A 6,340-nucleotide genomic window follows, 5' to 3' on the forward strand; every position below is an offset into this window, starting at 1 on the left:
GCCTCACCCCACCCTCCCTGTAATACCACAGCCTCAGAGAAACCCTCTTTCTGACTCACAGCAGACACTTCTTTTTCTCTTCTTTTCCCTTTGTCTTTTCCCCTGCATAGTTTGCTGACTAACATTCAGAAAAGGGGTTTTGCCTCCCAGAAAACAGGCAGGGCATTTCCCAAGGGCTGCCAGCTGCAAGCACGGGATAACTTCCATTCCTGTCTCGACAACCAGCGTCAAGGTGTGGGTGTGTGGGGATAGGGTGCAAATCACCAGAATGCCACAGCTGTTCTTCAAGCAGTGGAGCAAGCTTTCACAGGCTGTGCCTGGGAGGCACATGGTGGGATCTGGGACCCACAGGCCCAACAAGAGGGTGTCTCCAGATCCTAGTACCCTCCAGGGCAGTACTGCCCGTCCTCTTCCCAGCTCTGCTGGCAGATTTTCTCCCTGGCTTTGGGAGAGATGCAAAATGGCTAGATCACCACTTACCTTGCTCAAAGGCACTGGTTGCTCACCTAAAGGTAAGCCCAGATCTCCCTTCACCGTGCTCTTAGAGTTGCCTGGAAGCAAGAGAGCCACATGCTGTGTCTATGTCCTACTTTTTGACATCTTCGAGACTCCCAGATCTGCTCTGATTTTTATGTCCTTCTACACTTCCCTGAAAGGAATTTTCATTATGCAAGACCAGGGAGTTGTGGGAAAAGCCAACACACTAATTTTAAAAGGCAAGAGCAACATCTTCAAGCTTTTTGGTAATCACTCCAAATTCCCCTTTGTATGAACTCTGGTTCAGAGCCTCCCTACTTCACATTGCTAAAGTCGGGGACCCTCTTCATCCTCCAGAAACTGTGCAGCTTGCTCCTTACACCAGTGTTGGGGAAACTTGCCCAGCTGAGTGGATAAAAACTCAGCAAGGGCAGAACTGCCACAAAGCAGGGGAACTCATGGAGTTTTGCAGCCAAGCTCCACCAAGCTCTGACTGTCACAGGGGCAGGTCACTGTCCTGAAGGTCACCCCTTGATTCTGTTCTATCCAGAGCATATGAAGAACTGGAGGCAGAAGGAGGTCTCTACCCGTTCCCAGAGGGGCTTAATCCCAATCCCTGCACTACCCTCCTAGAGGAGCACAGGCTGCAAAGGAGAGGCTGTCAGGAGAGGACTCCCCATCCACACACTGTGGGCATCTGTACCACAGGGAGGCTGTTCCTCCTCAACAACAACCACAAAGAGGAGAAAAAAAAAAAAAAAAAAAAAGCAATTTTTCTTCTCCCCCTGCTCCTCCCTCCTTCCAGAAAGTCTTGGTTTCATCCCACTGTGGAACAAAAACAAATGCTCTAAACCGCAACATTTTTCACAAACCGGAATTTCTTGCAGTCTGGCCAGCCTTGGTGGATCAATACCAGGCATTTCTTTCCTCCTCTGCTCTGGCCTTTCCCTTCCAGCCTCCTCCCCCCCACCCCACTCACCGAGGGGAATAAGGGAGCCGGAGGTGTCAAACGGAGGAGTTGGGAACACTCCAGCTTGGTTTTAAAAGGGACAGAAAAAACACTGGTGTCAGCCGGAGCACCAGGGCAGGCGCTGAGACCTTGTTTTGGATTTTGCAGAGACTGTCCCTGGGGAGAGCTGTCTTTTTTTTTTTTTTTTTTTTAATGCATGGTTTTGTTTGTAAGTTAAAAGTCTCAGGATTTGCAGTCTTCGAAGCATGGTCAGCCTGCCAGATGGAATTAGTCAGTGCCTTTCTGTCGGAAATCCCAGGCAGATGAAGCGGGATGGAAGGACAGCATTTTTCTCATTTACCAGGAAACCCCCTGCGTTGACACCCACAAATTCAGCCAGAGAGCTCCACGGGACCCAAAAGCATGCAGGATTGAAGGCAGGATGGCAAGCAGAGGCCCAAAGCTTTCATGTGCATTGATCGGTGTGGCACCACTGAAGGCAATGGCCCCCAAGCAGATTTACACTGCTGAAGATCCAGCCCAGATGTTTTTGCTGGTCCTTGCCTGAAGCTATAAGATGTCAGCGGAGTTTCCTCTGCTTAAAAGTGGTGCTGAATTTGGCTGTCCCTGCCTCCGAGTCACACCATCTTTCCATTTCTTCCCACCATGGCCTGTTTCAAATCTTCCTATTTGTGGACTCCTCACAGTGACCACTCTCGCTCCCAGGTGAGCAGTCTCTTTTTCCCATATTCCTGAGTGAGCTTTTGCCTTCCTTCACACACACCCTCAATCTCACATCTAAGCCCAAGAACCCAAGTGTCATCTCTGGCATGTTACCAATCAATTTTCTCCTCTCCTATTTGTCTCTTTCCTGAGCCCACCGTTTGAGTGGGGCTCAACTATTCAACCACTGAGTCTTTCCTGAGCTCCCCATGTCTCTGCTAAAAGCTTCAGGTCATTCCTCAGGCAGTCCCCTGACAAAATTACACTTGGAGAACATCCACTTATTTCTACATCATCCGAAACACCACCCAAGAAGAGAGTTAGTACCGCTTGCTCCAAACATTAAATGTATGGATGACAGCCCATCATAAAAACATCAGTGGATGTGGGAAGAGCTCATGAGTGCTAGACTGGAACTGACAGTCTCCTTACAAGAGAGACCAGAGCTAATCACTCACCAGCTGAGACCTCAGCTTCATTTCTCACAAGGGCTGGAGGGGGCGGAGAGGCTTGGTGTGGTGTCGGTGCACAGTGGTGCTATCAAAGCAACCGTGCAGACAAATGCATAGAGACAGTACCTTTCACCTCTGAACTCTCCAAATCTCTCACTCAGCAGCATGATGGTTACAGCATCAGGGTGGTCCAAGAAGCACATCACCTTAGTGACCAGAGTGCTCAAATACTTGAGGAATGTATGGATCTCTGTGAGTGAGGGATGCGTTTCAGGGATGGATCTCTGAGCAAGGTCTGTTTTAACAAGGCAAGAGCCAGTATCTCAAGAGCAACAAGCATGAGGCAACAAGCATATTCAATTTATTACAGGTTTTATGCTAAATAACAGAACAACCAAAATCAAGGCCAGTTTTTGAAACTTTTTTCAAAAGCCCTGCAACTTCTCCACCATCACACTAGCAGCAGCCAGCCTGTGGGATAAATGCTGGCTATCTGCAGGGATGAACATCTTCCTTCCAGCTCTTATCACCCTCTGTACCAGGTCCTCTTAAACCCCCAGTACATCCACAGAGTAACACTGCCCTGTGGTGATTAAATGCAGTTCCAGCCACCTGAACATCCACACAGCAAAGTCACCTGCGCCACAGGAAGGTAAAAAACAATGCCAAAGAGCTGGAACCAACTCACAGCCCTTGCCAGCACTGCTCGTGGTACTGGTGAACATCACAAAAAAACCAAGACCAGTCAAAGCAAACAAAACTTATTTCCACCACTCAGAATACAAGGCAAGTCAACAGCTCCATTCACCTTTTTCCATCAGGTCTATCCATGAGCCCAAACTGTTGCTGCTTCAATTCCTTGCTCCTCATGGTGCCTTCTCTGGGCCCCTGCTGTGCCACTGCTGGAGCCTGACTAGTTCTGCATCTTTAAATTCTGACTCAGAGCACAGACAACTGTGTTAGGAAACTTCAATCTCCAAAACCACCAAAGCAGATTTCCAAAGGAGGCAACAGTGTGCAGCTGTCACCTGGGCTATTTGTTACTACAGGAGTAAGTGCTGGGGCTTGCTCAACTGAGCAAGAAATGCATGCTTGGAGTGGGTAGAGCAGAAGCTGGACTCCTACCTTTTGATGACATTCTGGCTGCTCAGAAAGACATGGCACTGCAGAGCACAGCATTTGGCTTTCACCCACCTCACATCTTCCCTCCATCTTCCAGCCTCCCAAACAGCCTGGCCCCACCCATACAAGGAGTCACAGAGGCACAGAAGGAGTAAGGTTGGAAGGGACCACCGTGAGTCATCTGGCCCAACCTCCCTTCTCAAGCAGGGCCATCCCAGAGCACATTGCACAGGATTGCATCCAGACTGTTCTTGAGTATCTCCAGTGAGGGAGACTCCACAACCTCTCTGGGCAACCTGGTCCTGTGCTCAGTCACCCACACTTTAAAGAAGTTCTTCCTCATGTTCAGGTGGAACCTCCTGTGCATCAGTTTCTGCCCATTGCCTCTTGTGCTATTGCTTGGCACCACTGGGAAAAGCCTGCCTCCATCCCCTTGACACCCTCCCTTCAGATACTGACAGACATTAAAGAAGTTCCCACTCAGTCATCTCTTCTTAAGATTGATCTGGCCCAGCTCCCTCAGACTTTCCTCATAGGAGAGATGCTCCAGACCCTTAACCATCTTTGTAGCCCTCCACTGGAACCACTCCAGGAGCTCCATGTCTCTGTTGTAGTGAGGAGCCCAGAGCTCAGCACAGTATGGCCTCACCAAGGCTGAGCAGAAGGACAGGATCACCTTCCTGACCTGCTGGCAATGCTCTTCCTAATGCCCCCCAGGACTCCACTGGCCTTCTTGGCCACAAGGACACACTGCTGGGTCATGGACAGCTTGTTGTCCACCAGGACCCCCAGGTCCATGTGCCTGCAGTGAGAAAAGCCACGCCTGGGCAGGAGTTGCCTTTACCAGCCTGCAGAGGGGCCAACATGGGTTTTATTTCATTGCTGCAAACAGAAGGGGACCACGGAGACCAGGAGTGATTTAATTTACTGGAGGTCTGGCCCCATTATGTACTACTTCGTGCCTACTTAAGAGATGCTATGAAGCTGCCACCATGGCCCATGGCTGGGCAGAACATGAGTAACTCTAGTTTAGAGGAAGAGGCAACAAAAGAACCTAAGAGAGGCCTGAAACCAGGAAAACAGGCTTGTTTATGAAGCCAAAAACAGTGCAGCATACTCCAAGACCAAGGGAATTTTTCTCGCAACATTACTTTGTCTTGGCTACCTGGCCACTCTCACATAAACAATGGAGACACACCAAGAAAGCAAGGAGATTTCACAGAGGTTATAAAAATATCACTTGTGTAATTAGACTGAATCAAAACTCATGACTTTCTGGTTGGAAGGAATGCGTGTGTTTCCCCTCTCATTTCTTATTCTCCTCTTCTCAGTTTTTTTTCCTCATAAAAATCTAGATAAACAAAAGCCCTAGGATATTGGATGGTTCCTTGCATATTGTTTTAAAAGCAGAAACAACAACAGCAGCAACCACCGTGGTGAGGAGGAGAGTCTGCGATTGACACTGCACAGCCCCTGTTTTCCTCCGTTTGCAGGATCTCTTCTCACCCTTGCTCTGCCCCACACAATGTCCATCCACATGTCCTGTCCCAGGACAGGATGAGGCACCTTCCCGTTGTTTTGTGCCTTCCCCTCTTCCCACAGCCATGGCAGCACTCTGTCAATGGGTCACATATATAACTAACTGCGGAAAATTGGATTTACATTCCTCCCTCTCTCCTTGGCTTCACGGGCAATTCGCTTACTGCCTCCTTATAGACAGATAACTGCAAACAGAAGAGGGGAAAAGACACCCCTCTAGACACCCTTGCCTACCATGACTAGTTCATGAACTCTGCAAGGCAGGGACTTCCCACTGCCAAGCACAAGGAGCCCACAGGCCTGCAAGACGCCGCCTGGAAGATCACCCCCACACATTCTCATTCACGATAGCCACCAACATTCACCCACTTTCCAAAATGCTTTGGATAACAAGCATGAGTGTTGCCAGCTTTCAGCTTCAAAAATGTTGTGTGTGGCCCTAGAACAGAATGATATAGTCTTCAAAATAATAAGACTTAACCAACCCAAAAGTATTTGGAGTATTTTTCATCTGTTTTCTTATTTGGACCCTCGAGGCTTCATATTTTCAAGTGAAGTTGTTTTCTTCCAGGATCAAGAGAGCTGGAAATGCTAGTCTGAAAAAATAAAAATAAATAGAAAGCTGAGGATCTCATTCAGCCTCTTGATTCCAAGAGCTCAAATAAAGACCACAAGGCTCAAATAAAATCCACAAACATCATAAGCTTCACGATGATATTCAACAAGAGATGCCAATGTTTAGAAGCATGAAATGATAATTCCCACCTCACTGGATCTGGTTCTATTTTCTTTTTTTCACCTCAAATTCAATGACTGTTTTTCTGTTCCTATAGGGACTCTATTTCTAGACAAACAAATCAGTTTCTTACCATACATCAGAGGGTGTAATCCTATCTATCTGCTAATTGCTTTTGAAATTCTTTAGTCCTTGATGCTTCATGAAAACAAATAATTCAATAGAAGAAAAACCTAAGTAATGGTCTTAATGAGAAAAGCTGCATCGAGAGACGCGCGTTTATCCTTTCTGTTAATTTACTACTGCTCAGTCAGCTCATGTGTGCCCCTAGATTGTTCTCTC

At 47.8% G+C, this 6,340-nt stretch overlaps 1 long non-coding RNA gene across 1 annotated transcript in view; it reads right to left on the minus strand.

The window, feature by feature from the left end:
• The window catches only part of LOC121669561, a 130,684-nt gene extending 124,832 nt beyond the window's left edge, over nucleotides 1-5,852 (minus strand). Inside the window, exon 1 of the long non-coding RNA XR_006017804.1 lies at nucleotides 5,748-5,852. This is a non-coding gene — a long non-coding RNA (uncharacterized LOC121669561). The remainder of the gene's footprint in view (nucleotides 1-5,747) is intronic.
• Nucleotides 5,853-6,340: the final 488 nt, after the last annotated feature.

Source organism: Corvus kubaryi, unplaced genomic scaffold, assembly GCF_017639235.1.
Source record: "Corvus kubaryi isolate FWS band 111438036 unplaced genomic scaffold, C.kubaryi_AGA036_p1.0 37392, whole genome shotgun sequence".
Classification (NCBI taxonomy): Eukaryota; Metazoa; Chordata; class Aves; order Passeriformes; family Corvidae; genus Corvus; species Corvus kubaryi.